This window comes from Schistocerca serialis, chromosome 8 (assembly GCF_023864345.2).
Source record: "Schistocerca serialis cubense isolate TAMUIC-IGC-003099 chromosome 8, iqSchSeri2.2, whole genome shotgun sequence".
NCBI lineage: Eukaryota > Metazoa > Arthropoda > Insecta > Orthoptera > Acrididae > Schistocerca > Schistocerca serialis.
Window position 1 is genome coordinate 235,693,253 of NC_064645.1, and position 26,025 is coordinate 235,719,277.

Consider the following 26,025-nt stretch of genomic DNA (forward strand, 5'->3'; position numbering starts at 1 on the left):
CCATGATCAAGCAGTCAACATACTTTGGTATTCATGCTTCACCTTTGGACATTGTGCATTCCAAATTGTGTGCTTTCAGACATCAAGAAATTATGATGTTAGGCCAGACAAAGCTCTCTGTGTAGTATAAACAAGTAACAAGGACATTGTCTTTTCTTGTGTTGGCCTATGGAAAACATTTTTAGATTTCATGGCTATTCTGCTTTTCGTTTTTCTATAAGTTCAGTATCTTGCTAATAGTATTCAGCCTTCAGTGCAATGAGCAAAAATCGATTCTTTATGCTCCTAATTTGCAGATACTTGATCCTGATCTAGAGACAGCCTTGAATTTCTAGGCACATGTTATTTTAAAACTTTCCACAGTGCTACCAGATTCAGTTAGCCCTTTGGGGCAAAGTAAAATTAGAATTAGACAGGTTGGAACAATATCATATGCTTTTGTCTATTCCCTTTAATGAAGGAGTCTCTCTCTTAGTGGTTGAACATAAGCCTGTTGTCACCATATGTCTGTACAATGACTTTAAACTGACTGTCAAAATCCAAGTGGTAGTAGAATCCTACTCCTTGCTCCAGCACAACAAACACTTTGCCAAATTAGCTGGTTGCCACTTCTTTTCAAAAACTGATCTGGTGGAGGTTTATTACCAGCTTCCATTGGCTGAGCAGTTAAAGAAAATCTCCATGTTAAATACAATAGGTTGACATTTCGGGTCATGGGTACACCTGCTACTTTCCAAAGGTTTTTAGAACAGTTGATAGCAGATAGTCCCCAGTGTGTCAAATATCTTCTGAGCATCCTGGTTATAGGTTGTGCAAATAAAGAGCATCTGCACAATTTGTGTCGGTTTGACAGGGCTCATTCAGAAAAGTGCAATTTTTCTAAATGTTCATTTTTCAATTTTCTGTCAGTTACCTAAAATCATCTTGACAGAGAGTAGTTATAGGTCACACAGGACTATGCTGAGGCAATAAATTTCAGATCCCAGATCTGTGAAGGACCCCCAGGTGCTTCTCAGCAAGATTACCTATCATGCAAAATTCATTATTCTGGCAGCTTCCACTGATAGCCCTTTGAATCAGTTGCAGTTCAAGAGCATACCTTTTCAATTGTCCATGGCTTAGCAACAGGTGTTTCACACTTTTAAAATTTTCCTACAGTCGGTCCTTTGTGCTACAATGTATCAGCTTCATTTATCACTGGGATTGGCAATGGCAGCCTCTACTTGTGGCACCAGGACCATTCTGTCCTGTATGTTCTTGGATGTTTCTGAAAATCCTATAGTATTCATTTACAGAGCCTGAAATAAGGCTCAAGGACATTATTCACACCTGGAGAAGAATGCAGTAGCTATCATTTTTGGAGTGCATAAATCTGGTGTTTTCCTTTATGGCAATAAGTTTCAGTTGATTACTGACCACAAGCTTGTGCAATCTTTGTTCAGGCCCAAGGCTAAACTGTGAGAATGTATGGCCCACCATCATTGTTGGGCCTTGTACTTATTGAGTTCTAGTACTTCATACATTGCTACCCATCCCACCAACATTCTAAGCATATCCTTTCCAGATTCCCAATGCTTCCAGGTTTGGAATTCGAGAGACAAGAAGCTGTTGTTTTCAGATTGACTCCAAGGTTAAGCAGTCTCTGAGGCCTTTCTGATAAACTCTAGGGATGTCACAGGAGCATCCTAGCAGAATCCACTATTGTGCTGTGTTTTCCAGCAGGTCAATGTCAGTTGTCCCAGCAAATAACTGGCCCAAGAGCTACCAGACTTCCACCATTTTTCTATGACATCACCAGCTCCAGACTCACCAAAGCATCCTGATGCTGACCCCAGAAGATGACAGATTTTAGTGGGATCTGTGACTCCACAGCACCAGGTGCTGCAGCTCTCCTTCAGTCCCACAAGGAGACCTCCCACAAAAAAAAGCTTGCTTGCCATTGTTTGTAATGGCCATAAATGGACAATGATGTCACATAGGTAGTGAACAGTTGTTTAGCCTATCACGTATGCCATCTAGCACCTCTGAAATCACATTCCCCTTGCCCAGCCATGGCATTGTTTGTGTGTGAATTTTGTTGGGCCTTTATTGGGAGTCATGTGGCTCATCCAAGTCAATCCTTTTTCCCACTTTCTTTATATTGTAAGGATGTAGGAGATGGATATGGCTACTACCACCAGAGCCCCAAAAAACATTTCTATTGAAAGTACCACCACACCTTGGACAAAGATAATGGACAGCAGTTTACTGCAGCTTCCATCTGGCATTTCTGCACCCAGAATAGCATTAAATATGTAGTGACTACTCATTTCATCCCACCTCCTATGGCTAGGCAGACAGTTTTGCCCACACCTTTAAGACCGAATGTCAAAGATTCTGAGGCAGCCATGTCTGAATCAGCTCTCAGTGCTTTCCTAGCTTTTTACAGTGTGACACCCATTTACAGTCACAATCCAGTATAGTTGCTGCAAGAGCATCCCACTGGATACTACTTGATCTCTTATGACTGTCACCTGCTAGAGTTCAAGAAGAGGCAATGCCTTTCATGTATGAATTCCTGTCTTGCTGTCTACATTTGTGTGGCCCCTGGGTTGGATTCTAGAGTCAATTTCAGTGCAACAAAACTGCCAATTGGTTGTAGTGATGACTGCATTGACATTGGTCTATCACTTATTCATATGATTTTAAAATGTATCCCTGTGGGTTTTTGAACATTTTTGAACACATTCTAAGTTGATTTCTGAATGAATCATAAGTCAATTTTTGAATCCATGCATAGAGTACATGATGTCTCTGCCAGCAGAATCACCGTGTCATCAAGAAATAAAAAACTTCCCCACAGACCAAATAAACCTGAACGGGTGAATACCAATCACTCTTTGTTTATGTGGTTGATTTGGTGTGCAAATGATAAGCACTGTTATAATTACTAGTGAAACCCATAGACTCAGACTACCAGAGTATATATATATATATATATATATATATATATATATATATATATATATATATATATATATATATATATATATATAAAAACAAAGATGAGGTGACTTACCGAACAAAAGCGCTGGCAGTTATTTATGTCTGCTTGTGTCTGTATATGTGTGGATGGATATGTGTGTGTGTGCGAGTGTATACCCGTCCTTTTTTCCCCCTAAGGTAAGTCTTTCCGCTCCCGGGACTGGAATGACTCCTTACCCTCTCCCTTAAAACCCAAATCCTTTCATCTTTCCCTCTTTCCCGACGAGGCAACCGTTGGTTGCGAAAGCTAGAATTTTGTGTGTATGTTTGTGTTTGTTTGTGTGTCTGTCGACCTGCCAGCACTTTCATTTGGTAAGTCACATCATCTTTGTTTTTAGATATATATTTCCTACGTGGAATGTTTCCCTCTATTATAACCATATATATATATATATATATATATATATATATATATATATATATATATATATATATATATATATATATATATATAATACAACTTCTGCACAATTTCAGTGCAGTAATGTGTTCATTGTAAATATGTGTGTGTGTGTGTGTGTGTGTGTGTGTAAGTACAATCTAACTTCTGCACCATTTCAGTGCAGTAATGTGTTCATTGTAAATAAGTATTATAGTAGTTGTAATGTTTATTACCTTATAAATAAATAAAAAACTTTTTTATTTTAAATTCAGTGCATTAGTATTTGTAAAATGACTCTTTCATTTAGTGTTCATTAAAAAATGACGATCATTCCACTTGGGACCTGTGGAATGGTACATTAGCTTATTTGTTTTAGTTGTAAATATTTGTCATGTATTGTTACATTTCTGACATGTTCTACATCCTGGGGGACCTCCTCACTAAGGATCAATTGGAATGAAAGTAAATCTAATCTAATCTAATGTAATATTCACCTAACATGAGAATAAATGTGAGATAACTAAATCAGTGTTCTGGCATGGTTTGTGAAGTTAACCAGAGAATAAGTATTGACAATAGCAGTAACAGTTACAGAATTAGTGATGACAAGATTGTTTGTTAGAATGAGGAAGGAGAAGAAATGGGGATATCACACAAATTATATGGAGGAATACAACGATTCCAAATTTATATAAAAATTTGTACTGCTACAAGTTTTCAATCTCATGCTTGAGAAACTGGAGCTTATGAATGAAATGTGAAACTATTTCCTAACATAAAATTTTTTGCTTGTAATAGGCCTAATAGGCATTTGATATTGGCACTTTGTGAATTATATTCTGTCATGTTATTTATGTAAATGAGGTAGATAAAAATGACCATTTGGGCCAAAACAGTCTTGCCTATTTCACTTTATCTAGCTGACAGTGACAAAACAGACATAATCAAATAGAGAAACCACACCACTCTTGGGTGCTACTCGTATTAAGAGCTGTTTCCATATTGGACAGCAACATTTTGATTTTCCATGTAGCAAAAGGTTTGACATAATTCGATGAGGTAATAGAATTTTTTGCAGAAAGGAAAGCATGCTGTGTAAAGCTGTAGCAAAATTAGAGAGAAAAAATGTGCTCGAACCTAAGGATTGAAGAAATGTGTAATGTCTTGTTTGTTTTCTGTGTTTAATGGTTTTATGTTCTCTACATTTAATTGTATGTCACACAAAATAGAAAGTTATTAGCTAATAGGCAATAAAGAGCACAAATTTTCTGAAGAATTCTTGTTCTCCCAGTCACAAATAATCCCATCCAGTATAAATTTTAACTTTTTTTGTAAGGAGAGTAGGATGTTAAACAGACTGACTGACTGACTGGGAGTAGGAGAGGGACCACATGACATTTTAATTTATTCTGTCCTGAATACAGGTCTGATGGTTTCTACTATAAAATATACACATTTGAATTCCACATAACAAAACACTGACTGGGAGTAGGAGAGGGACCACACGACATTTTAATTTATTCTGTCCTGAATACAGGTCTGATGGTTTCTACTATAAAATATACACATTTGAATTCCACACAACAAAACACAGTGACGCGCAATAGAAGAACAATGTGTGAAGAGGCATGGGCTGCACTTTGGCTCACTTAAGGCCAAATAACATGTCTTACATTTCCTTGATCATATGTGTTTTACACGTCAAACTTTCAGAAACATGTGCACAACAAAATGAATATATTTTTTTTAAATCGATTTTTTTTAAATTTTTGACATCCTATCTCAAATATCAAGATTTTGCCCCAGTTTCGAAATATCATAGATCTTGAGCTGGTCACATGAGGCCACCATCATGCTGAGTTAAAGCCAGGTGGCAGCCAGTCCAGTCTCACTTCTGTCCTCAAGCAAATGTCTTCATGGCCAATGAAAGTATTGAGAAAGAGCTCTGTGGTACACCAGTTATTTTTTGGATTATTTGTGTTTTGGCTGGGCCTGCTTGCAACTTGAGTAAAGCAGCATCTGTCTACCACTATTGGATCGACTGTGGCACCTCTTGACTAAGTATCTAATTTCAGCCTCATCACCACAATATCAGTTGTGTTTCTATTCAGATAACAGATAATAAATTACTTTTGAGATCTAACTGGTGACTGAAAAACAGGGCACATAACAAGATAGCCTCCCTGACTTTGGTCACCAGCAGGCACTTTGTCTGGTTGTTTCTGTGTCACAGTCAGCCATAACTTAATATCACTGTGAAACAGTTTAATTCAGGATTGGAAATAGTACCAACAGCTGACTTGTCTGTTCTGCTAGAGCAATTAATCATTATCAATAGTTGGCATTTCATTATACACAGCCTCCACCTAAACAATGCTGGGAAGGGAAGCTGTTTAGTGAATGTACAGGGTTGTATTACAGGCCTAAAAAAAAAAAAAAAAAAAAAAAAAAAAAAAAAAAAAAAAAAAAAAAAAAAAAAAAAAAAAAAAAAAAAATTACGTCAGTTTAAAAACTTCTACAGCAGCCCACATAAGTTAGACTCTGACACACCAAAAGATCAACTTACTAGATGTCATAAAAAAATAAATAAAACATTAGTGAATGTAACCCTGGATATATCCCACACTTAAAATCCTTCATTAAAACATGCAATAATTAAAAATCTGCAATAACAAGTTAAATTTCAGTCTTCAGACTGCACAGTAATATGTGTCACATAATGCTAGTATAGAGAAATAGATATCCAACACATTGTATTATCTTCGTAACAAAGGAGGAAACTCTTGCTATAGAACCATTTCATATTCACTGCACAGTAATATGTGTCACATAATGCTAGTATAGAGAAATAGATATCCAACACATTGTATTATCTTCGTAACAAAGAAGGAAACTCTTGCTATAGAACCATTTCATATGGTTTCATTCATTTATTCATCATATTCTGTAGATATCATCACAAAGAAGATGTGAAACAAGTCACGATATACATTAACAAAAGTCAAAAAAATTATAGAAATTTAATCTTTATACAACAAGAAGTTCAAATGGAGTCAACTCAAGGACAAACTAATCAAGAAGCTCAGTTCAGTGAGTTATATCCTTTAGAAGCATCTCTCATTGTGTTGGTCAAAAGACAAGAGTGTTGGTTTATTTTCTGTATTTCCAGTCCCCCTGTGGCATTATCTTCTGGGGCAGAGCTCCTGAAGCAAATACATTGTTTTTTCGGCAGAAGTGAGCACCGCAAAGAATGTTAAAATAGATAACCATACATCTTGTAGAAACCTTGTAGAAAACTTTGTAGAAAACCATTTCAACTGAACACACAGTCACAACACAAGACAAAAAAACAGTTTTTTGACTGAATAAATGGTCACATTACAAGATGCAGAAAAAATTTTCATGTAGACTTTCCTCCTTGTCCAGCATTCAGAATAGTGCTATGTACTCTGATGGTTAGAATTCAATAATCTGCTATCCAACACAAAGCAAGAAATTAGGAATCTGTATCACTTCAAGAGAAAATTTAAAAAACACATAATATGAGGGAAAAGCACCCACTCACCTACAGCAAATCAATGCATGGAGCACAGTAACACATAGGACAAAACAGTATTCACACTACCTTTCAAGTACTAGTTCTTTTTCTGGCAATAGTACACACAGAACAACACAGACACTCAAATATTTGTGTGTCTGTATGGCTGTATGTGTGAATATGTATTTTCTGTTATATATTACTGTGATCCAACCATTATGCTTGAACCATTTGCATATGAGTAGTTTGCTTTTCGCATACTTTATGAACTGCACTCTCAAGGAATTTCCATTACAGAGAATTAAAAGCATGCCACATTAGCCACACTTCCTACAAATTACCAGAATATCTAGATTCAGGGATTCAAAGGTTCTGTAAGATGGATGGCAAGTAGCAATGTTAGTTATAAAATTGTGTGACAAGTAATAACATAGTATATACAGGGCTTAGTATTTATACATTGCCCAGTCACATTAATATGACCACTGTGCATGTTTGACATCAATGTGCAACAACAACCCACAGATGGCAGGTGGCAGCACAAGCAATTGGGTACATAAAGCATGTTGGGGAGAAGCAGGAACCTGTGCAATCATCATAATGTGGAAACAGAGTGATTTACCTGATGTCCAAAAGGGCATGATCATTGCCTTTTGGACCGAGGATCGAAGCATTTCTGAAACAGTTAAGTTTGTAAACTGTTTGTGTGCCACCATGGTTAAAGAATACTGTGCATGCCAAAATGGCACTATCCAAAACCAGCTCCAAGGCAACTACGTTACACCACAGGCCATAGATGACAGGGGTGAACAATTACTGTAGAGATGTGTATGGAAGAATATAAATGAAAATGCTCAGCAGCTGACCACTCAGATGAACAAAGCTGCTACCAACAGTATCTCCTCAATGACTGTCAAGCGAATTTTGCTGAGTATGGGCTTCCACAGCATGTGTCTCATTCATGCAAGCATGGCAGTGCTGTTACTGGACATCCACTAAGTGGTGGTAACAGGAGGACTTTTCAGATGAATCACATTTTATGCTCCATCAGATAGTTGTCTGCATGATGTGGAACATCTGAAAGCAAAGGGTCCAGGCTGGAAAAGGGGAGCATCATAATCTGGAGAACATTTTTGTGATATTTCCTGGCTAATCTCATCCTTCCAGAAGACACAATGGATCAACATAAGTGTGCATCTGTTCTGAGGGACCATGTCCATCCCTAAATGCAGTTTTTTTTTTTTTTTTTTTTTTTTTTTTTTTTTTTTTTTTTTTTTCAAAATGATGGCATCTACCAGAAAGACAAAGCACAGTGTTACACAGTTCACAGTTTACATGTGTGTTCAAAGAGCACTAGGATAAGTTTACCATACTCCCTCGGCCACAAAATTTCTGGATTTAAAGCTAATCAAGAATCTGTAGAACCACCTCAATTGGGCTGTTCTCACCAGTGAGCCTCAATTGACAAACCTAGCACAGCTGGCCACAGCACCGAAGTTAGCATGGCTCCACATTCCTGGTGGTACATTCCAAAACCTCACTGACTCTCTTCCTACATGTCTTGCACTGCAAAATGTGGTTATTCAGGCTTTTGACAGGTTTTCACGTTAGTGTGACTGACAGTGTAGACGTAAAAAATATTTTCTTTGAGAAACACCATTGTAAACATGTCAATATTAAGCTACTAATGGTAGATAAACTGCATTAAATCTGAGGAACAGCAGCTTTTTTTGAAGTAGCGGCTTTGCTATTAATTTAGTCTTCACAATTTATTTATCGCGATAGTTTATTGTTAATACAGTACAGAGAATAAGTTTCTGTGTTGTCTTTGTCTCATGTTAATGTATAACTTGACTCATTCCACAACCTTGAATATTCCCCTTCTCAAGGGGATCTATTTAACATGGCATAAGAATGATAAGAATGAATGAAGGAAGAAAGGAATGAATGTTTATTAACAGCAGATTATCACTACATCAGATCATGCTATTCATGCTGGTAACAGCTAAATATAACTGAATAAATTACAAAGAAAGCTGCTGTTTTAAAAAAAAAATCTGTTGCTTTCTGAGTTATACTATACTATACTATACTGTGTAGCTGCTGTTTACCTACAATTGGTGGGTTTATATTACTTGATTACAATTTTATTTTTCACAGAAAATGTGGCCTATCATCAGTACATTCTTTCTTGTCATGCAAGTTTGCAAAGCACACAACTACTTGCCATGTACACCATGTAGATAAAAGAACTTATCAATCCTTCAATCTAGATATTCCGATAATTTGCAGAGAAATTCGCTAATGAGGTACACTTGTAATATTCTTTTGAACTGGTATGAATTCCCATATTATTGTTTAATGTTGATTCCATATTTCTAGATTTCCAGAAGGCTTTTGATGCCACTCCTCACATGATACTTCTAATCAATTTTCACAGAAATTGCTTCAGTTGTGCAACTGGACTCATGATTTCCTGCCACATAGGTCATTGCAGATAGTAATGGAAAATGAATAAGTAAAATAGAAGTGAAACTTCCTGGCAGATTAAAACTGTGTGTTGGACCAAGACTCAAATGCTCGTTCTTCATCTTTTGTGAGCAAGTTCTCTATCAGCTGAGCTACCCAAGCAAAACTCATGACCCACCCTCACAGTTTTACTTCCACCAGTATCTCATCACCTACCTTCCAGACTTCACAGAATCTCTTCTGTGAAACATACAAGACTAGCATTCCTGGAAGAAAAGATATTGCGGAGACATGATGTAGCCACATCTGGGGTGTTTCCAGAATGATATTTTCACTCTGCGGCAGGGTATGCACTAATATGAAACTTCCTGCCAAATTAAAACTGTGTGCCAAACTGAGATTCAGACTTGGGACCTTTGCCTTTTGCAGGAAAGTGCACTACCAACTGAGCTACCCAAGCACAACACAAGACTCATCCTCACAGCTTTACTTCCACCAGTACCTCATCTCTTACTTTCCAAACTTCACAGATGCTCTCCTACGAGTTTGAGTGTTGGTCCAACACACAGTTTTAATCTATCAGGAAGTTTCATATCAGTGCACACTCCGCTACTGGGTGAATATCTCATTCTGGAAACAACCCCAAGCTGTGGCTACACCATGTCTCTATAATACCCTTTCTTCAAGTAGTGCTAGTCTTGTAAGTTTTGCAGGAGAGCTTCTGTGAAGTTTGGAAGGTAGGTGATGAGGTACTGGTGAAAGTGAAGCTATGGGACAGGTCATGAGTCATGTTTGGATAGCTCAGTTTGTAGAGCAGTTGCCCAAGACAGATAAAGGCTCCACATTCAAGTCACAGTCTGGCACACAGATTCTGCTGCAGAGTGAAAATGTGATTCATAAAACAGAAAAATTACCCAACATTTCCCAAGGAAGTATTATACATCCTTTGCTGTTCCTAATCTATATAAACAATTTAGAAGACAATCTGAGCAACCCTGTTAATTGTCTGCTGATGATGCTGTCACTAACAGTCTAATATAATCATCAGAATAGCAAAACCAACTGCAAAATGATTTAGACACAATATCCATATGGCACAAAAAGTAGAAACTGTCTTGGAACAAGAAAAAGTGTGAGGTCATCCACATTATCACAAAAATAAATGTATTACATTTTGATTATACGGTATTCACACAACTTTAAAGGCTGTCAATTCAGTTAAATACCTAGGGATTACAATTAAAAACAAACTTAAATTGGAATGATCACAGAGATAATATAGTGGGAAAGACAAATCAAAGACTTTGTTTTATTCGCAGAACACTTTGAAATTGCAGCAGGGCTACTTAAGTTACTGCCTACCCTTATAGGGTTGATGGAGGGCATCAGAAAATTCCAAAGAAGTGCAGCTCATTTTTATTATCATGAAATATGGGAGAAAGTCTCATGGAGATGATAAGTGCATTGGGCTGGCAATCATTAAAACAAAGGCCTTTTTTGTGTTGCAGTGAGATCTTTTCATGAAGTTACAATGAACAAATTTCCCCTCTGATTGTGAAAATATTTTGTTTTCACCAACCTACTTGGAGATAAATTATCATTGTAATCAAGTAAGGGAAACCAGGACTCACACATAAAGATTTAAGTGTTCATTTTTTCCACATGCTGTTAGAGAGTGGAATAATAAAGAAACAGTCTGAAGGTGGTTTGAAGAACCATCTGACAGGCATGTAAGTGTGAATTCAGAGTAGTCACATAGAATGTTAAATGGTGGGACCACATATTTATGACAGAAAAGGAACACAGCTTAAATTAAGGCATGACTTCAGCAGAGTTAGAGAAGACAAACGCATTGAAACATCAGCTGCATAATTAATAGGGCTTGACACCAGAAAGGAATTGATCATTTTTGTGTATTTAAATCACCTAGTTGTAGCATGGTTATTTTTTCAAGTAAAATAACAGAAGTTAAACATAAAGTGTCATCCAAAACTGTTAATATAATTTTGCATGGAGATATAAAAACAGAAACAAATAGTATAGGTAAAATGAGTACCATAAACACCATTCACAGTTTCAGCACATCCCAATCAGGCAACAGTGCAACATGGGTATCTAAAGCTGCAGAAAATACAATTAAGCATGTGGCAACAAATATCAGATCTATATAAGCGTATATAACCAGTGGAAAGATAGATACTGCCTATAGGAAAATCAACAAAGCCTTTGGAGGAAAGAGAAGCAACTATATGAATGTCAAGAGCTCAGATGGAAAACCAGTACTAAGCAAAGAAGGGATAGCTGAAAGGTGGAAGGAATATACAGAGGAACTGTACAAGGAAATGAACTTGAAGGCAATATTATAGAAATGGAGGAGGGAGGTGCTGAAGATGAGACAGGAGATGTGACACAGCGAGAAGAATTTGTCGTAGCACTGAAAGACGTAAGTTGAAACAAGCCCTTGGAGTAGATAATATTCCCTCAGAACTACTGATATTATTGGGAGAGCCAGCCATGACAAAACTATTCCATCCGGTGTGCAAGATGTTTGAGACAATTTTAGGACAATTACATATGGAAACACCGTAGTTTTTTAGTAGTTATGTATCCTTGTCCATATTGTATTTTTTGTCGTTTCCTTGCTACTATGTAGCACACAGATTCAGTCAGAGTTTGCAAAATTTTAATGCATTGGGATTCTGGAAGGGGGGAGAGAATGTATGTAATGGTACAGATTAATGCAACAGTTGGTCCTTATGCTCAGTGTACAAACCAATGTGCAGGTCATAAGTAAGGAAATGTTTCATAATCACTGTTACCCTTTATTACTCATAATTCTGCTGTTTCACCAATTGCAAACATAATTAGATTTAAATAAATTATCTAATGTCAAATTACTGTTATTTCACATAAAACAGCTTTAGGAGAATATATTGGAAGATACCACGATAAATTGAAATTAACTTAAAATTATATTCAATATATTCACAAAATATCTATCTGTAATAACTTGTTCATCATATGTCCAATATTAAGTGAGAATGTCAATAACAAAAATAATCACAGAATTAAAATTTAAATTAGAATTATTCTGGCATTATTGTTTGCAAAATACATTATATAAATTTTCATGCTGAGGATGTATTTCTGCTAAAATTCTGCTTGTGAAAAATGAGTTAGTACATTTTATAAAAATAAAATCTGCACCAGGATTTGTATAGGATAACAACCATTAATTGTTGTTGTTGTGATGGTAGTGGTCTTCAGTCCAATGACTGGCTTGATACAGCTCTCCACACGGCTCTATCCACACAGCCTTCTCATCTTTGAATAACTACTGTAACCCATATACATTTGAACCTGCTTACTGTACTTGTGTCTTGATGTCCTTCTGTAATTACTACCCCTCATACACGTTCCCACACTAAACTAGTGATTCCCTGATGTCTCAGAATATGTCCTAAAAGCCAAACTAGGACTAAGAGGAGATGCTGCTGACTGTATACAGAGAGAGTCAACATGAACAGTCACAGTTGATGCAGGGGAGAGTGTCACAGAGAGACATAAACTATCCAGAAAAAGTCTACTTATGAAGTCCCAAGAACCAGTTTTCAATTATGACTCTAGGAATATACTACAAACCCCTACATATGAGTTCCATAGGGATCATAAAGACAAGATTAGATTAACTACAGCAATCACAGAGGCATTTAAACTATGGTAATGTCAGACATGAAGACTGACACAAGTCAAAATGGTGTGAGCACTAAAGTTTAAGGATCTCTGTGTGCTATCTCGGTACCTTTGTTCTTTGACAGTCGAATTTGGTTCTAGGTGTTGTACTGTGGAGTTCATACATGTGTTCAGTAAATCTATATTTACTGTGAAAGCTAAGTGTAGAGTGCATTCACATCCAAAGTACATCATTTCATTGAAAATGAAATCCTAAATTTCCCACAGTGGTGATCCTGAACTGGATGATTGTCTTCTATATGTGTATTGCTACAAACCATTCACGATATGGCTTCCAGCAACTCCACTTCCGTAAAAAAAGAACCTCAAGCTCAACAGCAAGATTCTACTACACCACCTGTGGTGATTGCAAGTAATGTCAATAACATGGTCAACAGGAATGTCAAGATTTCTGCCTTTCAGCCACAAGTGCTCAGTTGTGGTTAACACAAGTGGAAGTTATCTTCCATTCCCACAGCGTTATGTCAGACATGGAACAATTCAAGATAGTTATTGCACAATTGCACTTAAATGACAATGAGCAACCAGCAAACATGTTCCACCTTTTGCAGTTCTAAGAAAAATAATTTTGCAACATTTTGTGCTGCTGTCAGAATCATGGTTCATAAGATTGTTGACACTGAAGAGAGTGCCAGGGGTTCCCCTCCAAAGTGCTCCATTTGCTGCACGTGCTGGATTAACTGGGCCTACTACCATAACAATCTCTCAAATTGTGTTGGTTCTATCATTTACTTCAGCTTGTTTTGGCTATTTTATCAGCCTTCACAGATCTGCCTAAAGATGAATTCAGATTGTAATGTAACGGACTACAGAAACTAATACCAACTGCTGGTGAGGTGTGTGGTGCCGTCAATCAACTTGAAGGAGCAAGTGAACTTTAACTATGTAAACTTAAAACTGAAATATTATTATTTTGTTACAAAACTGTCAATATGAGGACAATCATGAGGTATATTGCCACATAACTATATTGTAAACACTTTTCATTTTTCATATTATGTTTTTCATAGATGTATATGTGCAATGTGTAAAATATTGATATACAACCAAGGTTGGCAATACTGCACTGTTCGTAAGGTCTGTGAACAGGAGCCGGTTGTTGGCGGATGTAGAGACAATGGGCAGTTGGTGTTGAGACGTCTTGTAATATACTTGCTTTGAGAAGGTCAAGGATAGAGGGAACGAAATGATGTATTGGAAAAGTAGTTACATTGAAAATTATTGAATATCATCACGATCAGCATTTATAAAATAAAAGTTGGAAGTTTAAATATGTGTCAGTTCTTACGCAGCAGGATACACACCCTGGACCTCAAATTGATTTAACAAACAGCAGATGGCGAGATTCATCACTAGACCATGAGCGTGCAACAATGACCAATAAAGGTAAGAAAGTTATATTACTCTAATTTCAGATTGTGATGATACCTTTCTTTCTCCATGTCTTCAACCCTGTATGTACTCTGTTGTTAGAGTGAACAGCATGACAGAGACTTGTGGTCGGCTAGGCACACCCGGAGACGACACAGGTTTAAAATGATAATTTGTAGCTTAATATACTACTACTGATAATAATTAATATTTGCCGCTGGAGAAAGAGGTGCATTACAATATGCAAAGCTGATGCTATTGTTATTGCCTTACACAGACGTAAATGTGAGAGCAATGGTGACAGATGTTATGGTGGGTGACCCTCAACCACATATAGCAGCAGCAGTTGCTTTGGGTGGATCCACATCATGCATTAAAATGCTACCGTCTCACTGGAATCATCTATGAGGAACTTTTCAATGAATTAGCTTACCTCAATTCTAGATTGCAGAGGTAGGAAGAGGTAGCAAGTTTGCCCGTGCATGCCACATATGGAGGTGGTTTCGTCAACATTTTGGTAAGGCTGTAAGACAATGTTCCAAGTCATGTGCCTATCCAAACTCCAAAGACAAGTGGCAGTACATATGCACACTTGTCTTCACCAGTTGAAGCACCTCCAACCAATGTGAAATGACACGGTTTCTGCAGTGACAGGTTTGGCTACACTTTTTGTGAAAGACTGATTAACTGGTGACTTTTTCCTAATTGATACCAGGTCAGAGATAAGTGTGGGCCCAAAATCACAAGCTCTGCACTCTTCTTTCATACCTATTCTAACAGCAGCCACCAAATCACTGATTGCTACATTTGGAAGGATAAACTTGACTCTCTATATCGACAATAACTTCCCCCTTTATGGACATTCACTGTGGCGGATATTAGCATGCTATCTTGGGTGCCTGTTTCTTACGTTATTTCTCCATTATGGCTGATTTACTGAAACAGTGTCTAGTTAGAATGTCACACTCTCCTGTTCACTCTACGACACCAGGTTGCATGTTGTGTGATGCTACCAGGTCACATCACACAAAGATTTCCATGCTAGCTGCACCTTATGCTTCAAGCTAACAGTGTTAGCAATTACATTCACTTCCATGCAGAATGCACATGAGTGTATTTAGCAAGAAAAATCTGACATATCTCTCATTGTATCGGCAGATCTCCACCCATTTCCAAACACCTGAAGCAGCCCTCACCCAACTATATGGCCTTTGTTGCACGATCCTTAGCTGGGACCAGTATCTTGCCACCACACCCTCTCCTCTAGTCAATGGTACAATGATGGATGATGACCTTGGCCTGTGAATACTATGGGAATTTCCAGCACTTACATACCCAGTCTTGACTAGGTGTAACTGCTGCCATTCAACTCAGCATATCATTCCCACTACTACTGGACATTCTGTCACTGCAAAGCTCCGATGCTTGCTTCTGAATAAACTGCATGCAGCTCATCCAGAATTTAATGAGATGCTTTCCAATGGTCTAGTGCTTTGATCTCACACCTGGTAAAAAAGAGGAACGGCTAGTGGAGGTTGTGGGAATATTAAAGAGGGTTAAATGCATGTACCATCTTAGACAGATATCCTGTGCCAAATGTGACATTTCAACAGTAACATGGCTGATGCAAGTGTCTTCAGTGTTGTCAGTTGCATTAAAGGTTTTTCTCAGATTCCAATGCCTAAGAAGGACAAACATAAAACTGCCATTACAACACCATTCAGACTCTTTGAGCACAACACTGTGCCTTTCTCATTGCATAATGCCACAAAACCTGGTAGTGCTTCATGCATGAGGTCTTCCATAGGTTGCCATTCACCTTTTGCTATGTGGATGATATTTTGGTCATCTCCAATGGCCATGAGGAACACTGTCATCATTTACATCAAGTGTTTGAGAGGTTACAGAGTTTCAGCGTTATAATAAATACTGAGAAATGCATATTCACCAGGCAACACATTCTGCTTCTCAGATATACTGTCTTGTGTGCTGGTATTATGCTGCTGCCTTAATGAATGACATTATGGAGCTGTCAACACTGACCACCCCCAGAGGTCTCCAATGTTTCTGGGGAATGATTAACTTCTACAGACATCACCTGCCTCACTTGGCTGTGCTTCAAAAACCTATTAGCCTCTTACTAATTGGCAAAAACATGGTCAGGCAACCAACATATCCTGTGGAATCCCACAACCAAATCTGCTTTCAACTCCATGAAGACTGTGCTTGCTAAAGCTACATTGCTCCCACATCTAGCTGCATGAATGATGCAAGCCAGATAGCCACCAGGGCTATTTTGTAGCAATGTGTTTCCTCTACCTGGCAACCTCTGGCATTTTTCTCATTAGGTTTGTCCTCTCATTAGCAATGCTGGAGCATCTTTGATAGAAGGCTGTTGGTCATCTACTTGGCCATCAAGCAGTTCCAGCCATGGCTTAAGGGACACTCTTTTGTTGTGTTTACAGACCATAAGCCCCTTATGTCAGTGTTTCACTGAGTCAGGAAGCTCAACTCCCTGTGTCAACGTCAGCAGGTAGGTTTCATTGCTCAGATTACAACTGACATCTGACACATCTCTGGACAGGACAATGATGACACTGACTGTTTTGTCTCTGGACTGAGTATTGATCACAGCCATTGATTGGAATACTCTAGCTTTTGATCAGTTTTTGAATCCCATCCTTCTTTGTTGTCACCAGGCTCCATCATCAACTTGTTTGCATCTTGACCTCCTTCCTCTGCTAGGTTCTGACCAAATGGTATAGTGTGACACACCCTGTAATCAGGTTTGCCTCCTTATTGCAACTAAATGGTGTCACCATATTTTTTACATTTTTCTCATCTTATCTCACCCAGGTTTCAAGGCTAGCATTAAATTAGTGGCTGATAAGGTCTTTTGGGCTGGGCTGCAGAGGGATTGGGCAAAGTGTTGTCACCACAGTCAATATTCAAAAATTACCAAGTGTCTGTTCTCATCTCTTCTTTCCTCTCCTATCAGGGAGATTTTCACACATGCACTTGGGTATTGTTGGCCCCCTTCCTCCATCTTGTGGTTTCCACCACCTACTGACAATGACAGACAGATTCACAAGATGGCCTGAAGATGTTCTGGTTGCAGACATTTCTGCTCCCTCCATTGTCCAGGCTCTGATTACTTCTTGGTTTTCATGATTTGCATCACTCAGATTATAATTATCAATAGAGATAAACAATTTGAGTGCCTTTTGTATGACCAGATTATGCATCTCTGTGGCCATAGTCACATTCATACTATGAGCTACCATCCCGCCAGCAACAGGATGGTAGGTCACCTACATCATACTTTGAATGTGGACCTGACATGTTATTCTGTTCCTTGGCCTGATGCCGTACCTATGGTTCTTCTGAGCCTTCACACCACTGTAAAAGAGCATACCAGGTGCTCTACAGCACAGCATGACTATGGAGAAACATTGAGCATACCAGATGACTTTTTTTCCCCCACACCTCTCCCTAATCTTGATATTGGAGACTCTGGACTTTTCTTACAGAAGCTGCAATTGCATAAGAAATTCCTTCCACTGTAGAATCTTGTATATCACAGTACAAAAACTATTTTCTGTTACAATGATTTATGTACATGCTCTTTTGTTTGGCTTTTTTCCCCAACTCTATTCAGTACTTCCTCATTAGTTACACAGTCTACCCATATAATCTTCATCATTCTTCTGCAGCACCACATTTCAGAAGCTCCTATTCTCTTCTTGTCTGAACTTCTTATCATCTATTTCTTTTCCATGCAATGCATTCAATAAAGACTTCTTAACACTTAAATTCATTTTCAGTGTTAACAAATTTCTTTTCTTCAGAAAATCTTTTCTTGTCATTGCTCATCTACATTTTATATCTTATCTACTTCAGTCATCATGAGTTATTTTACTGCACAAATAACCAAATTCACCTATTACTTTTAATGTCTCATTTCCTAACCTAATTCCCTCAGCATTGCCTGATTTAATCTGACTGCATTCCGTTACCCTTGTCCTTTCAAGATACCGTCCTTTGCATTCAACTGGGCTTCTAGGTCTTTTGTTGCCTCTGACAGAATTAGAATGTCAAACTTTAGTTATAAGTTGAATTGTGTACACTTTCCAATAATACTGTGAAGTATTCCAACAGTAATTGTAATTATAATCATGGCTCAGCAATGGAGCCCACCCAGTTAATTGAGGTTACACCAAATTGGTAATGGTTAGTCTGCAATGAATTGTTTGAGAGTACTAGGAAGTTATAGACAGTGACTTTACTCATCCTTATTTGAAATTCATTTTAATCAGAGAACTTTTGAAGAAAAGTTTTGTTGTAATCTCATGCCAATAGAAGTGCATGCAAAAAATTTTCTGGTTATCATTTTGCATGCAAAAATCCAGACAAGAATTAAGTTATTATCCACAGACAAGTATGTTTTCACTGTACATCAACATTATTATTACCTGTCTGTGATGTGCATTGGCAATTTGTTCTAATTAAATCACCTGGCATTTTCAAAGTCAGTTCATGTTAACGATTAAGATCACTCAGAATTATTGTATGGTTACATTACAATACAAAAGGAGTGTATGAGGGAAGAGTGCACACCAATTGAATACATCTGAGGAGTCGTACAAAAGCTGCTGAGCTGTAAGCAACTGTTGGCAGAATGAGCCATCATAGGTGTTGTGGGAACAGACCCAATTAATAAATGGTTCCATATTATGTAAATAGAAGGGAGAGGGGGTAGAAAGGAAAGGAAAGGGTAGGAACTAATGATATCAGCTGCATCTAGGCTTTGTTTAGAATCAGCGGTGACCCGCAAAAATATGTGACAGATTGGGATTTGAACCCAGGATCTCCTGCTTACTAGGCATTTACATTAATCACTGCACCACCTGGACACAACGTTTATCACAAATGTGTGGACTATCTTAGCACACTATTCAGCTGACTCACACTCTCATTTAGCACCATCTTCCCCCAGTACCCATTCATGTTCTCCATGCTTGCTAATTTTAGATTCCCACTGTAGGTCAAATGTAAATGTGCATCTGCAATGAAGGTTGCAGACTCATTGTCCATCAAAGTGAACAAATTATATGAATGCAAGGTGTTTAAAAGAACAGACACCACACAGGATCTGCATCTGTGATACATAGAGTGTAAACTGAAGGAGGGGGGAAAAGGAAAGGAAACAGAAGGAACTGATGATATGAGCTGCACTGGGACTTCATGTGAAATTAACAACGATGTGTGAAAATGAGAGCTGCACCACAATTCAAACCGCATAGATGTCACTGTGAATAGCTGTAGATCTAATGCCCTATCTCTTATTACATGATTGCCACAAAGTCTGGTATCAGGCACTGTGGAGTTTGAATGCCCAACAGAAGAGATGGGTTCAGACAGCCATTAGAGGGTACTTATGCCATGCAGTGCTGTGCTCACATGGCAAGATGTGAGCATGCCAGCCAGTATCATTCCACGTAGCCAGTGTATAGGCAGCTGCCCAGTGAACAGCCAACAGTTCAGTGCCCATCCTTGGTACTTTCAGATCTATCTTCACTGTACTAGGAGTGTTTTATAACTACATTCCTTATCAACTGGTTACTCTATCTAGTCACATCTTGGATTTGTTTCTCTGCTGCTCTTGGCTTTCTTGTCATCACTGTAATGACAGCTTTGCATAGCATCTTGTTGTTATATCCTGGTCTGTCATCTTGTCTACAGTCTATCTGTCGCATGTCGCTCACCTAACATTAGTTTGAGTTACTCTTCCAAGATTTTCTTGCCACCTAGTGATAGCTTTGTGTAGCATCTTGTTGTCATATACTGGTCTGTCGTCTTGCCTGCAGTCTATCTGTCACATGTCATTCACCTACCATTATTTTGAGTTACTCTTCCAAAGTTGTCTCTGCCACCTAGTGGTTTCATCCATTTCTCCAGTCTTCCAGAACTCCAAAGTGCACCTAGTTCTTTCCTATAAAAGACAGTAATATAAGCTCATGATACATCTACATCCACACTCCGCAAGCCACCTGACGGTGTGTGATGGAGGGTACCTTGAGTACCTCTATCGGTTCTCCCTTCTATTCCATTGTTGTATTGTTCATGGAAAGAAATATTGCTGGTATGCCTCTGTGTGGGCTCCAATCTCTCTGATTTTATCCTCATGGTCTCTTCACGAGATATACGTAGGAGGGAGCAATATACTGCTTGACTCCTCAGTAAAGGTATGTTCTCGAAACTTCAACAAAAGCCCCTATCGAGCTACTGAGCATCTCTCTTGCAGAGTCTTCCACTGGGGTTTATCTACCATCTCTGTAATGCTTTCGTGATTACTAAATGATCATGTAACGAAGTGCACTGCTCTCCGTTGGATCTTCTCTATCTCTTCTATCAACCCTATCTGGCACGGATCCCACACGGGTGAGCAGTATTCAAGCAGTGCATGAACAAGTGTACTGTAACCTACTTCCTTTGTTTCCAGACTGTATTTCCTTAGGATTCTTCCAATGAATCTCAGTCTGGCATCTGCTTTACCAATGATTAATTTTATATGGTCATTCCATTTTAAATCACTCCTAATGCGTACTCTCAGATAATTTATGGAATTAACTGTTTCCAGTTGCTGACCTGCCATGTTGTAGCTAAATGATAAAGGATCTTTCTTTCTATGTATTCTCAGCACATTACACTTGTCTACATTGAGATTCAATTGCTATTCCCTGCACCATGCGTCAATTCGTTGCAGATCCTCCTGCATTTCGGTACAATTTTCCATTGTTACAACCTCTCGATATACTCCAGCACCATCCGCAAAAAGCCTCAGTGAACTTCTGATGTTATCCACAAGGTCATTTATATATATTGTGAATAGCAATGGTCCTACAACACCCCCCTGTGGCACACCTGAAATCACTCTTACTTCAGAAGACTTGTCTCCACTGAGAATGACATGCTGCATGCTGTTATTTAGGAACTCTTCAATCCAATCACACATTTGGTCTGATAGTCCACATGCTCTTACTTTGTTCATTAAACAACTGTGGGGAACTGTGTCAAACACCTTGCGGAAGTCAAGAAACACGGCATCTACCTGGGAACCCATGTCTATGGGTCTCTGAGTCTCGTGGATGAATAGCGCGAGCTGGGTTTCATACAATCATCTTTTTCTAAACCCATGCTGATTCCTACAGAGTAGATTTCTAGTCTCCAGAAAAGTCATTATACTTGAACATAATATGTGTTCCAAAATTCTACAACTGATCGACATTAGAGATATAGGTCTATAGTTCTGCATATCTGTTTGACGTCTCTTCTTGAAAACAGGGATGACCTGTGCCCTTTTCCAATCTTTTGTAACACTACACTCTTCTAGAGACCAACGGTACACCACTGAAAGAAGGAGGGCAAGTTCCTTTCCATACTCTGTGTAAAATTGAACTGGTATCCAATCAGGTCCAGGGCCCTTTTCTCTTTTGAGCGATTATAATTGTTTTCTATCCCTCTGTCATCTATTTCGATATCTACCATTTTGTCATCTGTGCAACAATCTAGAGAAGCAACTAGAGTGCAGTCTTCCTCTGTGAAACATCTTTGGAAAAAGACATTTAGTATTTTTGCCTTTAGTTTGCCATCCTCTGTTTCAGTACTATTTTGGTCATAGAATGTCTGGACATTTCGTTTTGATCCACCTACCGCTTTGACATAAGACCAAAATTTCTTAGGATTTTCTGCCAAGTCAGTACATAGAACTTTACTTTCGAATTCATTGAACGCCTCTTGCATAGCCCTCCTCACACTACATTTCGCTTCGTGTAATTTTTGTTTGTCTGCAAGGCTTTGGCTATGTTTATGTTTGCTGTGTAGTTCCCTTTGCATCCGTAGCTGTTTTCTAACTCATTTGTTGTACCACAGTGGCTCTTTTCCATCTCTTACGATCTTTCTTGGCACATACTCATCTAATGCATATTGTACGATGGTTTTGAACTTTGTCCACTGATCCTCAACACTATCTGTAATTGAGATAAAACTTTTGTGTTGAGCCTTCAAATACGCTGAAATCTGCTTTTTGTCACTTTTGTTAAACAGAAAAATCTTCCTACCTTTTTTAATATTTCTATTTATAACTGAAATCACCGATACTGTAACTGCTTTATGATAGCTGATTCCCTGTTCTGCAGTAACTGTTTCAAATAGTTCAGGTCTGTTTGTCACCAGAAGGTCTAACATTTTATCGCCACAAGTCAGTTCTCTGTTTAACTGCTCAAGGTAGTTTTCAGATAACACACTTAAAAAAATTTCACTGGATTCTTTGTCCCTGCCACCTGTTATACATGTTTGAGTCTCCCAGTCTATATCTGGTAAATTAAAATCTCCACCCAAAACTATAACATGGTTGGAAAATCTACTCAAAATATTTTCCAAATTTTCCTTCAGGTGTTTTGCCACAACAGCTGCAGGGCCATGGGTCCTATAGAGACATCCAATTACCATGTTTGAGCTTGCTTTAACTGTGACCTTGACCAAAATTATTTCACATTTTGGATCTCCGTCAATTTCCTTTGATACTCTTGCACTTTTTATCACTATAAACACACCTTCCCCTTCACTGCCCACCCTGTCTCTGTGGTATACATTCCAATCTGAGTTTAGAATAACTGTTTACATCTGAAGCAAAAAAGAAAACACTGACAGTGATTGATTGGTTGCTATATCTACACATAGGCATTCCAAACAGGGAGTCATGCTGGAGGCAATAAAAATATTAACTTTATCTTCTGTCTATATCAAAGTCTGTCTCCTCTCAAAAAAAAGCCAGAGACTTTAACTTACAGAAATTTTTTCTACAGTTATGGAAATAACATAGACTTACAACATAGTAGATTAAAGATGGCCCAAAATAGTTTCAAATATACTGGCATAAAAGAGTATAAAAAACTACCCCTAGGAGTAAGAGAACTACCATACAATTCATTTGACTCATATGAATAGAACTTATTAATCGACAGATGTGTTTACAAAGTAGAAGAATTGTATAATAGTCTGGCATCCTAAACCAAATGTTTAATTTTTAATGTAAAATTTAATTACTGTGCCCATACCAAAACCCATATCATGTACACGATCAATGTTGATGAATAAATGAACAAATGAAATATTCAGAAGAGTCACGTGTGAGCTGTTTAACTACTGGAATTATGTGGTTGGTACAGCTAGTGATAGTAATGAACTGTCTCCTCACTTCATTGCCACCAGGCCAAATGTTGATTTAGTATTGTAATGAAAGAGCCAGTCTTTAAAAGGTTTCTTTTTCATGGAATGTATAGGGTTAACTTAAATGTATCATGGACAGTGAATTATCTGGTGTATATTAATTGGAACAGATTTTTTTATTCAAGTCCTTCATTGTACTTAATTGTCATGTTGTTGAGTATCAGCTAGGGCTTCAGTTCATTTTTATCACTTCTGAATTGTGCTTGAATGATTAAAGCAGTTGTTCCATAATTGACCTTTTGATTCAGAGAATATTTGTAATCATGAGGTCAAGATTCATAAGTTTCTCTTTATTAGTAAAACAAAAACAAGTTTGAAACTTCCTGGCAGATTAAAACTGTGTGCCGGACCGAGACTCGAACTCGGGACCTTTGCCTTTCGCGGGCAAGTGCTCTACCAACTGAGCTACCCAAGCACGACTCACGCCCTGTCCTCACAGCTTTACTTCTGCCAAGATTAATTTTGCAGTTACTTTCTTATATTAGCTTAGTGCAGTATATGGCTAAACATATGTAGAGGAGTGCTACAAACCCATTATGCAATCTTTCTTTATATACAGAATGTAGATTGTTTTACTCCTATCTAACTTGTGTGGGAGGCACTAAAATGCTAATGATTTGCATCTCTAAGCATTTAGTACTCTTCATGCACATTTGATATTTGCTGTATGTCATGTTTATGACATTGATGTTTTAATGGTCATCAGTGTAGATTGAAACAAGTTTCCACAAAGAAATCAGCTTGCACAGCCTTTTACTCAAAACATGTTTATTGAGGTTGCAGTGGATATTATGGACACAAATGCATAAAATCAAGTCACTGAAATTGAAATTTTTATTATAATCTACCTCTACAAGTTGCATGAAACCTATAGGCATCAAGCTTGCCTTGTAATGTTGAGCATTATCACTGCTAGAGTACTTGATTTTGTAGACACTGTGGTTATCAGTGTCTTGCTGAAATGTAGGAAAATACACTTATGCTCAGCACATTCCCTCCATCCCCTCCTCACTCCACCTGACCACACCGATCATCACGTGTAACTGTTTCTTCGCATGTGTCTGACTTTACAATATCTAAAACAGTGACATAACTCTGGTAGCTTGTTGTGCTCTCTTTGCTGATATTGTCCATTAGTCTGATTAGACCAGCTTCATTATCTATGAAATCAACTACTATTTCTTGTTCATTGAAATCCTGAAAATGTGCAGAATTGTCTGTTTCCTCTGTGACTTCTATATACAGTTGCCACTACGCTGCAGTCAGTCAGGACACTGTAACATTGCATTTCTCTGTGCAAATGTGTGTGTACATCTGTGTGTGTGTGTGTGTGTGTGTGTGTGTGTGTGTGTGTGTGTGTGTGTGTGTGTGTGCGTGTGTGTGTGTCTTGCACAATTTAGCTCTGAAAAAAGACATCCTTTAAAGGCTCAGCAATATTTTCAGTCTCGTTCATTTTACAAATGAAATAATTTACAAAATGTATCAATAGTAGGGATACATTAGACACAGGAATGTTAATAACATATAATTCATGTAATTTAAATTATAAAGCCATCAATTTTGAAAAAGTTACAGTTGTTGGAAGAAAGCTAGTACTAATATTTATTCTAATTATTATGGTCAAATGTCAAAACCCAAAGTAATTACAAAAAATTAAAATATTTGATATGGCAGTAGCCTGGCCATTCCATGAAAAAGAGAAAAATGATGGGAATCCTTATTGTAATCATAATCATTTAAAATCTCAAGTAAATTTTAATGTTACTCCTGTAGCAAACTCATTTGGACTATGAACTTGTAATTATATATCAGTCTTAAGTAAAAGGTATATTCTGTGTATTGTTAAGATCTTAAAGGGAACCCCAGGAGTCAGTCTGTCTGTCATGTTCAGTTCATTTCAGTTTGTCTGTCAGTGAACATCAGTAAGTTTGATTCGCTTGTTACAAAAAGTAAGAATGAATAAATGAAGAACTTTAGAAAAAGGAACTGAGTTGTCACAAAGATTTTTACACAGCAAAATGCTCGCTATAATATATAATATGATACTAACCAAAAAATCACCTCAACACTCCTGCAGTGACATGAATAATATTTAAATGTGGCCAACAATCACTGTCACCTCCAAGTCAACAAGATAATAAATTATTTACATAACTTTTTCGCCTCCAAAATTCATTTTCCCATTTTGCAAGACTCA

General features: G+C 37.8%; 1 protein-coding gene across 4 annotated transcripts in view; it reads right to left on the minus strand.

The window, feature by feature from the left end:
* The window catches only part of LOC126416565 (uncharacterized), a 215,516-nt gene that overhangs the window by 86,475 nt on the left and 103,016 nt on the right, over window positions 1-26,025 (minus strand). The window lies entirely within an intron of this gene.